This window comes from Pan paniscus, chromosome 3 (assembly GCF_029289425.2).
Source record: "Pan paniscus chromosome 3, NHGRI_mPanPan1-v2.0_pri, whole genome shotgun sequence".
Classification (NCBI taxonomy): domain Eukaryota; kingdom Metazoa; phylum Chordata; class Mammalia; order Primates; family Hominidae; genus Pan; species Pan paniscus.
In genome coordinates this window covers 62,455,004-62,465,642 of record NC_073252.2, presented here as the reverse complement: position 1 = coordinate 62,465,642, position 10,639 = coordinate 62,455,004, and the positions used below count along the sequence as shown (strand labels likewise).

Here is a 10,639-nt window from a genome sequence, read left to right as displayed (position 1 = left end):
TACTAGGATCTAGAACACTGGCCTCTGCTTTGTTTTTTTCTTTTTCACTAAAATTCAGAAAAATTCCTAGGTCTAATATCATGCAGGGTCACCCTATTACAATACTATGGGGTTTCAGAGAAAGGAGAGCTCACATTGGGTCAGGGAATGGGAAATGCTTCATTAGAGGGTGGCATTCAAACCATACTTCATCCCCCCCCCCCCTTAGGGGAAAGTGAGAACGCAGTCTCTCACTATCACCAATTATGCAGTTGAGTTTCCCACATTTGGGGAAATCGCAGGGGTCAGCACATCCTGAGTTTAATGGATAAACCTCACCCTGGGAAAACCACCTTTGTGATCATGGTATCTCCTCTGCCAGCTAAGTATCAAACCATACATGAGTGGGATAGGCAGCAATTAACAGGCAGTATACTTTAACTGGAAATAAAAGATTAAGAAAATCAGTGAAGTCTGGAAAATTTGGTATTTAGAGAGAATGGTTTCATATCATTAAAGCATGTATATGTTTAGGGGGTGGTGCATAAAGACTTTAAAAAGTATTCTAGAAACAAGTTATTGATTATTATCGTTAAGGTTAAAAAATTTGGATATTAGCCCAAAGGACAAGTGTATTTCAACTTACATGGGATAGCTGTTAAAAATAGCTTCCTGAGCCCCATTCACGAATAAATAAATAGGAATCTCTGCCAGCAGGCCTCCAATATGTGCATTATAGCTAGCTTCCCAGATGCTGCTTATTATCACACTAAAATTTGAGAACTACTGCAATAGATATTAGGAAACTATTAAATGGCCCTGCAAATTTTTGAGCAAAGAATAACCAAATTATATCTACACTTTAGGATGATTAATCTAATAATGATAGGTATTCAAGACAAGGTAGATATGGGTTTAGGAAGTTGATGCACCAGTCAAGGCAAGAGACAATGAAAGTTGAGATAAAAGTGGATATAAAGGGCTTTTTGTCTTACCGTGCAAAAAATATGACAAAGGTAGGAATGTAGAATTTTATAGCTCACATATAAGAGGATGAGATAAAGAAGTATCGAGGATGACTGTGAGTGTTAATATTGAGTGTCAACTTGATTGGATTGAAGGATGCAAAGTATTGTTCCTGGGTGTGTCTGTGAGGGTGTTGCCAAAGATTAACATTTGAGTCAGTGGACTGGCAGAGGCAGACCCACCCTCAATCTGAGTGGGCACCATCTAATCAGCAGCCAGCACAGCTAGAATAAAGCAGGCAGAAGAAGGTGGAAGGAGCTGACTAGCTGAGTCTTCTGGCCTTCACCTTTCTCCTGTGATGGATGCTTCCTACCTTCAAACATCAGACTCCAAGTTCTTCAGCTTGTGGACCACTGGACTTACACCAGTGGTTTGCCAGGACTCTGGCCTTTGGCCACCGACTGAAGGCTGCACTGTTGGCTTCCCTACTTTTGAGGTTTTGGGACTCGGACTGGTTTCCTTGCTCCTCAGTTTGCAGACAGCCTATTGTGGAACTTTACCTTGTGAACATGTGAGTCAATACTCCTTAATAAATTCCCCTTCATATATACATCTATCCTACTAGTTCTGTCCCTCTAGAGAACTCTAACTAATACAAAGACTAAGTATTAAGTTGTGGTAGGGTTAATTAGAGATAGGGGCATCATAAGGAAAAGGCTGTTGAGCATTTAAGCGGGAGTACATGATGGATTCAGACTGAGACATGTTGAATTTTGCTATTCTGGTAGGACACCCAGAGCAAGACATTCAGCTGGCTGTCTAAAATATAAGCTGGAGTCTAAGAGTGATGTTTGAGCTGAAAATACTGATTCAGCATTTATCTGGAAGAGATGATGATTGAAGCAATCTGAATGGATAACACTTGGCTCTTATCTATCCAACATAGGCCATAGGAGAAAGTCACACAGAACCAGTGAATTTAATGACAAACTACAAGAATTTTAAATTGAAATTTTATTGTTATGATTTCTTACATTGTTTATAATAGTTTACATTATGATCAGTACCTAAAATTATATTCTCTGGGCCTTAGGTTCATTTTTAAAACTAAAAACAAACAGCCCTTACAATGTAATTGTAATGAACACATAAGTATTTTTCTTGTAAAATCAAGTACAGTAACAGCTAAAGAATTGTGTCACCTGGGTCATCCTGGTCCTTACTGTTTCCAGTATCTTCTGTATTTACCTTGCACATTCTCAGTTTTCTTCACATGGTGCCCATTGGTTGTAAACTTTCTGAATCTTTTCATTTTGACAACCTATCCTACCATGACTTGATTGTTTGGTTACAGATTCAAGATTTGAAATCATTTTTATCTCAAGCTTGGAAAGAACTGTTATACTACCAGTATTGCTGAAGTGCTCCCAATGCCGATGCTTATTCCTTTGTAATGATCTTGTTTTGTCTCTGAAAGCTTCTAGGATTTCCTTTTTATCATTAGAGTTTGAATTGTTATCAAAATTATGCTAGATTTTATTTTTCTTCTTGGCTCTTAGGGGACCTTTTCAATCTAAAGAAATCTTTCTATCTTCAGTTCAAAAAAAAATTGTCTTCCATCATTTTCTCCTTTCCACTCCCTCAAGTGTGTCCTTATGTGATTTCTATGAATGCTGTACCTACTAAATCTACCATGTCCCTTAACTTTTCCATCATGTTTCTCATCTATTTATTTTATTATTTCTCTCTCTCTGTGACTTTATCTTTCAGATTGCCGATCTTTTTTTCAACTGTGTTCTTTCTAATATTTAGCATGTATACTGAATATTTACATTTCCAAGAACTCTTTTGTATCTTCTAATTGCTTCTTTTTGTTTAGTAGTCATCTTTGTTTTATGGATCCAACTTCTTTAATACTCCTGAAGACACTAAGTAGAATTTTAATTTTTTTTAAATTCTCTTCTCTTACCTAAATTGTTTCTTTTTCATCCAGGTGTTGGTTGTTCCGTCTGTTCATCTTGATCTGTCTCTTCCATTCTATTCTTTTTCCTCCTGTGTGAGTTGCATCTGCAGTTTGGTTGTCCTGTTTCCCTAACAATCCTTTTGAAGAAGAGAGTAGGCTTCATAGAAAGGCATGACACTTGTCAACAGGCAGAGTTCCCTGTAAGATAGGTGGCCTGGGAACAGACCAACAGGCAGACAAGGCTACCATTTGACAAAATAAAGAGGGGTTTACTCTGAAGTCAAAGTGCTTTAGCCTTTTGTACCCATGAGTGCAACACCCTATCCATTTAATTTTCCTCTGTATTATTTTGAAGGACCCCAAGATCTATTCTACTTCTTTCTCAGGATCCACCCAAACCAGAAACCTGCCTCAGGACCCAATGAATTTCTTTCAAATTATGGTACTTAATCTATTACCTGAACCAGAAACCTCTGGGTTAGTGTTTTAAACATTTTCCATCTTCTTTTAGCTAGCAGTCATAATTATTAAAGTTAAATAATATTGTGATACTGTACCTTACATTCAGTATCAACAACAAAATTACCTTGCTTTCTTTTAAGAGACTTTTTTAGAGTAGTTTCAGATATACAAAAAAAATTGAGAGGAAAGTACAGAGTTCTAGTATGCAACCTCTTTCTCTGATACACACACAGTTCCCACTATTAGCATCTTGCATTAATGTGGTACATTTGTTACAACTGATGACCATCACCTTGCATTGTTACAGCACTTTTTTTTAATAAAAACATTTAGTTATCTAATTTAATCATCAGATAGTAGGTGTCCAATAAATATTTTTGAATCATTGAATGAAATTAAGCATCTGCACATGAGCTACAATTGGTTGCAATTAAATCATATGGCAGAAGAAAAATATTAAAATAACTATATTTTTAGTTTCAGCATCTATCATTTGCTAAATTATGTCTTCCAGACTACTAACAATTCCTTGGAGTGAACATTTGATATCTAAAATTTTCCCTTCATCTGGCTCATCAGGCAACATGACTATCTAAACTATGCAAATAAACACAATAAAGCAAACACTTGAAATTATCCTTTATCAAAATATTGTTTTTACAACCCCTTTAATTGTAGTAAACTTCTGGCACAACTTATTAAAACTGGTTTTACAAAAAACATGCTCTTCCTCTTACCAACATTTGAATCATCTGAAACATTGCTTTTGAATGCCCACCCTGTGCTGGGAAGAAAATTTATCCTAACCATCAAATATTTATGGTAAGTGATATGGTTTGGCTGTGTCCCCACCCAAATCTCATCTTGAATTGTAGCTTCCATAATTCCCACGTGTTGTGGGAGGGGCCCAGTGGGAGACAATTGAATCATGGGGGCAGTTTCTCCCATACTGTTCTCATGGTAGTGAATAAGTCCCACAAGATCTGATTGTTTTATAAGGGGTTTTCCCCTTTTACCTGGCTCTCATTTTTCTCTTTTTTTTTTTTTTTTTTTTTCTGAGATGGAGTCTTGCTGTGTCTCCCAGGCTGGAGTGCAATGGCATGATCTTGGCTTACTGCAACCTCCGCCTCCTGGGTTCAAGCAATTCTCCTGCCTCAGCCTCCCAAGTAGCTTGGATTACAGGCGCCTGCCACCATACCTGGCTAATTTTTGTATTTTTTTAGTAGAGATGGGGTTTCACCATGTTGGCCAGGCTGGTCTTGAACTCCTGACCTCAAGTGATCCACCCGCCTTGGCTTCCCAAAGTGCTGGAATTACAGGCGTGAACCACCGCACACCCAACCTCATTTTTCTCTTTTCTGCTACCATGTAAAATGGGCCTTTTGCCTTCTGCCATGATTGTGAGGCCTCCCCAGCCACGTGGAACTGGGAATCCATTAAATCTCTTTTTCTTTATAAATTACCCAGTCTCCACTATGTCTTTATTAGCAGTGTGAATACAGACTAATACTAATAATCTTCCTAGTAAGATTAGGAAGTTGCCAAAGGAAGAAAATGCTCAAATGCTGAAAGATAGATATCTTATACTACATAAATCCTCCAAAAAAAAATAGTCTCAGTAATTTGTAACCTGTGTTTTCTGCTTTCGTGAGCAGGATTCTCTTAGGCAAAAAAAAAAAAAAAAAAAAAGCGTCTGTTCATAGGAGTCAGATCTAAAACTTAATCCTTCATTGGGTAGAAATCCACCTCCAATGACAGCTCAGAGTTTCATAGCATATTCCTGTCATAACTGTTATTTTCTTGAATCCTTAACTTTGATGGACTTTAGAAATCAGCATGTTGAAGGGCAACCCACTCGGGTCCCCTTCCACACTGTGGAAGCTTTGTTCTTTCACTCTTCACAATAAATCTTGCTGGTGCTCCAAAAAAAGGGCAACCCACTCAGATCCCCTTCCATGCTGCAGAAGCTTTGCTCTTTCACTCTTCACAATAAATCTTGCTGCTGCTATAAAAAAAAAAATGCACCATGTTAAGAAGATTGATTGCTGAGAGGAAAAACCTTTTGTTTGGTTGCATACTGTTAACAACAAGAGGCCATTGGAGGAAAAAGAGCAATAGTCAAATAAGGAAACCACCATTGTTTTCTTTTTGCATATGTTCTATATGTTTTGGCCCTATTACAGAGTAATCAGGATTCCCCAAAAATAACTGCCTATGAGTTTTAGAACAGGTAGGCATATAAGAATAAGATGAGGCCTGGGAGAGTTGAATTGTAACAGTGTACACGTAGAAGCCCACTGAAGAAGTCTTAGAGATTGTTCTTATCTTCATTTATCTTATACTTGGCAAAGAAACTTAAAAAAATTTGGTTGAAAGGAGTAAGTCAACTTCATATGCTAATTACTGTCTTGTGATCCTTTTACTTATTAAACTTCTTAATATAAGCCAAGAACTCTGACATAACTTAATGTTTAGACCCACTTTCCTAATAGAGTTGACCCTTGAACAACACAGGTTTAAACTGCATGGGTCCACTTACACACGGATTTTCTTCCACCTGCCACTCCTGAGATGGCAAGACCAACCCCTCCTCTTCTCCTCTTCCTTCACTTTACTCACCATGAAGATGACAAGGATGAAGACTTCTATAATAATCCACTTCCACTTAATAAACAGTAAACATATTTTCTCTTCATTTTGATTTTCTAAGTAACATTTATATTCTCTAGCTTACTTTACTGTAAAAATGTAGTATATAACACATATAATTTATAAAATGTGTTACTTTACTGTTTATATTATTAGTGAGGCTTCTAGTCAACAATAGGCTACTAGTAGTTAAGCTTTGGAGGAGTCAAAAGTTTTATGCTATATCAGTCCATTCTCACACTGCTATAAAGAACTACCTGAGACTGGGTAATTTATGAGGAAAAGAGGTTTAATTGACTCACAGTTCCACAATCTGTACAGGAAGAATGGCTGAAAGACCTCAGGAAACTTACAACCATGGCAGAAGGTGAAGTGGAAGCAAGCACATCTTCACATGGTGGCAGAAGAGAGGGAGAGAAGGAAGAAGTGCCACACACTTTTAAGCCATCAGATCTCATGAGAACTCACTCACTATCACAAGAACAGCAAGGGGGAAATCCACCATAATGATCCAATCACCTCACACCAATTCCCTCCCCAACATTGGGAATGACAATTTAACATGACATTTGGGTGGGGACACAAAGCCAAACCATATCATATGGAAATTTTTAACTGTTTGGTTGATCAGTGCTCTTTACTCCTGCATTATTGAAGGGTTAACTATAAATCTTTAAAAAAACACACACACACAAAAAGAATATTTACTTAACACTGCAAGGAATATTTAAGAATATTTATCTTAAACAGTATCTTACTTAAAAAAGTAAAATTAGATGTATTACTTTAAAAATCAGTGATAAAACTGTGTTCTTAAAATTCTGGCCACAGAATTAAAATATAAAATACAAATTATAAGTTACACAAAGGTGTAACTCATAAAATAAAAAATATACATTTCAGTCATGTACACACATATATACATTTTGCAAATAATTTATATTCTGAATTTATATTATATAAATCTTTAAAAGCTGAAAGTTTATCAAATTAACAAGTTTAATAAAGTGACTATACATTAGATAAACATGGAAAATCAGTTATTTTCTAATATCCCATCATTATCCATAAAATATTTAATGAAAAAAAATCTGAATATCTACAACAAGAAAATTAAATGCCATGTAATAAATTGCTTACAAGAGTCCAATTATTTAGACCACGTAGTACCCATGCCCTTTGCTATGTGACTTTGCAGTTCCTCTTTCCAAAGAGGTAAAGTCTATCCCACCTTCTCACCCCTGCTAAAATTTGGGGTGGGAAGGTGGTGATTTGTTTTGGCCAATACAGTAAGTCTAAGGTTCTAGAGACCTTGAATATTTTTGCTTGTTGCTTTTTTGTTCCTGCCATTGCCAAACAAACAAGCCTTGTCTAGCTCACTAGCCGGCTAGAAAAGGAAAGATATACAGAACAGCCAAGTTGTCTCAGTCATCCAGGAAAAGCTATCTTAGATGAGGTAATACCAGGTGATCTCTAGATGTGAGTGACTGCAACCAAGATTAGCAGAGTTACCTCAACAACCAGCAGCTGGCCACAGTCAAATAAGCAAACCCAGTCAAGATCATTCAAGCCAACCACAAATTAACCAAGCCCGAGAGACTCATAAGCTAAGTAAATGTTTAACATTAAATGCCACTGAAGTTCAGCAGTTGTTACACAGCATTATTGTGGCAATAGATAATTGATACATACTATTTAAAGACATTACTAACATGGAAATATATATATTCTTATATTTTCTAGATTTCCTAAATGGCCCTAAAAGAGTTAATACTCATATAGCCTTTACTATATGCCAGGCACTGCTCTTATTTAGACCCCATAATAATTCTCTAAGAAGGCACTATTATCATTGTCATTTAATAAATGATGTAACTAAGGCACAAAAATTTTAGTTTCCCCAGATCTCACAGCTCAGTGGTGGAACTAGGAATAGAACTTTAAAAATATGGCTTCAGAATCCATGGTTTTAACTATTGCACTATAATACATTTTGGACATTTTGCTTACAAAATTAAAAATATATATTCATGTATTATAAATATACTATATATATAGAGAGAGAGAGAGAGAGAGAATATAATTTTAGTAAAATAAAACTATTTTGGTATTATGCTAGCTTGGTACAACCTACATTCCAGCCTACCCATACACACATCCTCAGCTGTGTTAAGAGTGGAACCTAATCCAAACCAAGCCCGGCATATTTTTTCATCAGAAAGTATAAAATTGGAACAAAGAAAGAATCTGTCAAACTTTGAACTGGAACTCTACAGGGTCACCTCTGAAGCATATGAAGAAGCCAAAAATATCAGTCTACAAAGAAAAAGATGGTGAAGCAGATTTTTAAATAGAACCAGAAATCAAAGACCATGATGCCTCCTAAAGAGAGGTGTTGTCTTAGTTCCTGATAACTTTTCAGACATGGGTTTCAGCGCCTCATGAGATTCAATAACAATCCTGGCCTTGATTCCTATAAGAAACCCATATATTCTCTTATTAAGTTCTTCCTTTCTTCCTAAAATAGTTTGAGTAGTTTTCTGTGGCAGATAGAATAACATTCCCCCGAAAGATGTCCACATACTAATCCCAGAACCCAGCAAAAGGAACTCTACAGATACGATTAAGGCAGGGATGTTGACATGAAGAGATTATCCTGTATTACTCAACTGGGGCTGATGTAATCACAAGGGTTTTTATAAGTGAAAGAGGGATGCCAATAGTGAAAGCAACAATAAAACAATGGGTTGAGAACATAAAAGGGAAAAATAGAGGCAAGTTGTTTCTTCATTGCAAATTTGCCTAGGGTGTGATTTTACAAAACAGTGTTTAGCAGTTTCTTTAAAAGTAAGCATAGTCCTGCATACAATCCAGGAATTGTGCTCCTAATTTTTGCCCAATTGAGTTGAAAACATACAGTCACACAAAAACCAGCACACAAATGTTTATAATGGTTTTATTCATAATTGCCAAAATCTAGAAGCAAGCAAATGTCCTTCAGTGGGTGAACAGCTAAGAAAATAAAGATGTATTCATACAATGGAATTTTATTTATCAGTAACAAAGGAATGACTGACCTCCAGTTTCCAGGCCAGCACATAAGGAGCTGGAAGTCACCATTTCATCCTAAGAAGTAAAAAACTGAACAAACAGAAATCAATGACTCCTTTGAGATATAACAGAGAGTTGGGGTCACAGGGCAAACCACTGCACCTCAAGTTGGAGAGACCAACAGCCATAGCTTGCTGTAGCAGAACTCACAAATACAAACTCACCAGGGGAACCAGTGGTGAAGTAGGGAAACCTTAACTATAACTGATGAATTGCTGAAATCTCAGTATGGAAAAGTCTGAGAGATAAAACTCCAGTGGGAGGCCAGTTAGCCAATCATTGACGGCCCCACACTTTTTTGAGTTTTACCTCCAGGAACTCAACCAGGTTCTCACGGTGAATATCAGAGAATAAAAAATCAGCCTGTGCTTCTTGCAGAGGGAGGGAAAAATAAACCATTTTGAAATATGCCAGAGCATTCTGTTCTTCTTAACAAGGTTTTCGCACAGGAGAAACTAGTTAACCAAACCCTAACATGCTGAGGCTTTACCAAAGTCTAACTAATGGGGGATGGGAAATATTCAACTGCAACTAGCTCTAGTGTTTCATTTGAAAGAAGAGAAATACCCAGTGCCAGCCCATGTTAGCCATCCTTTCCCACCTAAGGGGAAGGAGGTGGAAACTGAGAAATACGTGTGAAGTTCAAAGTTCAGAGGCAAAAGCTCACTAGAAGACTGAGACCTATTCAAATGACTACAGAATGATTCCTCCTCCCCACACTTAACCACATGTTACCAAAAGCCTATTTACTGCAGTTACTTTTATTCTATACATTATGTCCAGCTACCAAGAAAACATTACGAGACATATTAAAAGGCAAAAACCACAGTTTTTAAAGAGACAGAGAAAGCATCAGAGCCAGGCTCGGATATAGCAGAGATGTTGACATTATTAGACTAGGAATTTAAAACAACTATGATTAGGTTGCTAAGGGCTCTAATGAAAACAGTGAGCAGCATGAAAGAACAGATGAGCAATAAAAGCAGAGATAGAAATTCTAAGAAATAACCAAAAATAAATGCCAGAGATAAAAAAAAATACTGTAAAAGAAATAAAGAATGCCTTGGATGGGCTTACTGGCAGACTGGATATGCTGAAGAAAGAGTCTCTGACCTGAAATATATCTTAATAGAAACTGCCAGAATTGAAAAGCGAAGAGAACAAAGACTGAAAATATATATATATAATATCCAAGAAGTGTAGGACAACTACAAAATGTATAACATGTAATGGGATTTCTAGAAAAAGAAGAAAGAAAGGAACAAAAGAAATATCTAAAACAACGACCGAGAATTTCCTCAAATTAGTATCAGACACCATCCACAGATCCTCGAAACTCAGAAAAAACCCAAGCAGGATAAATGAAGAAAAAAAAATGAAAAGCAAAAAACCCTACACCTAGGCACATCATTTTCAAACTACACAAGATGGAAGATAAAGAGAAAAAATCCTGGTCTATGGCCATACCACCCTGAATGTGCTTGATCTTATCTGATCTTGAAAGCTAAT

The 10,639-nt window shown here is 36.7% G+C and overlaps 1 protein-coding gene and 1 non-coding gene across 3 annotated transcripts in view; both read right to left on the bottom strand.

The window, feature by feature from the left end:
- Nucleotides 1-205: 205 nt before the first annotated feature.
- On the bottom strand, nt 206-369 carry LOC112439735 (U1 spliceosomal RNA). The gene has a single exon (XR_003027971.1). It is a non-coding gene; the product is annotated as a U1 spliceosomal RNA (small nuclear RNA).
- A 1,575-nt stretch (nt 370-1,944) lies between these two features.
- The window catches only part of CENPC (centromere protein C), a 269,756-nt gene continuing 261,061 nt past the window's right edge, over nt 1,945-10,639 (bottom strand). For both annotated transcript variants that reach the window (XM_063603799.1, XM_034958721.3), the window contains one exon: nt 1,945-5,375. The gene's annotated coding sequence lies outside the window, so the exon portion shown is untranslated. The remainder of the gene's footprint in view (nt 5,376-10,639) is intronic.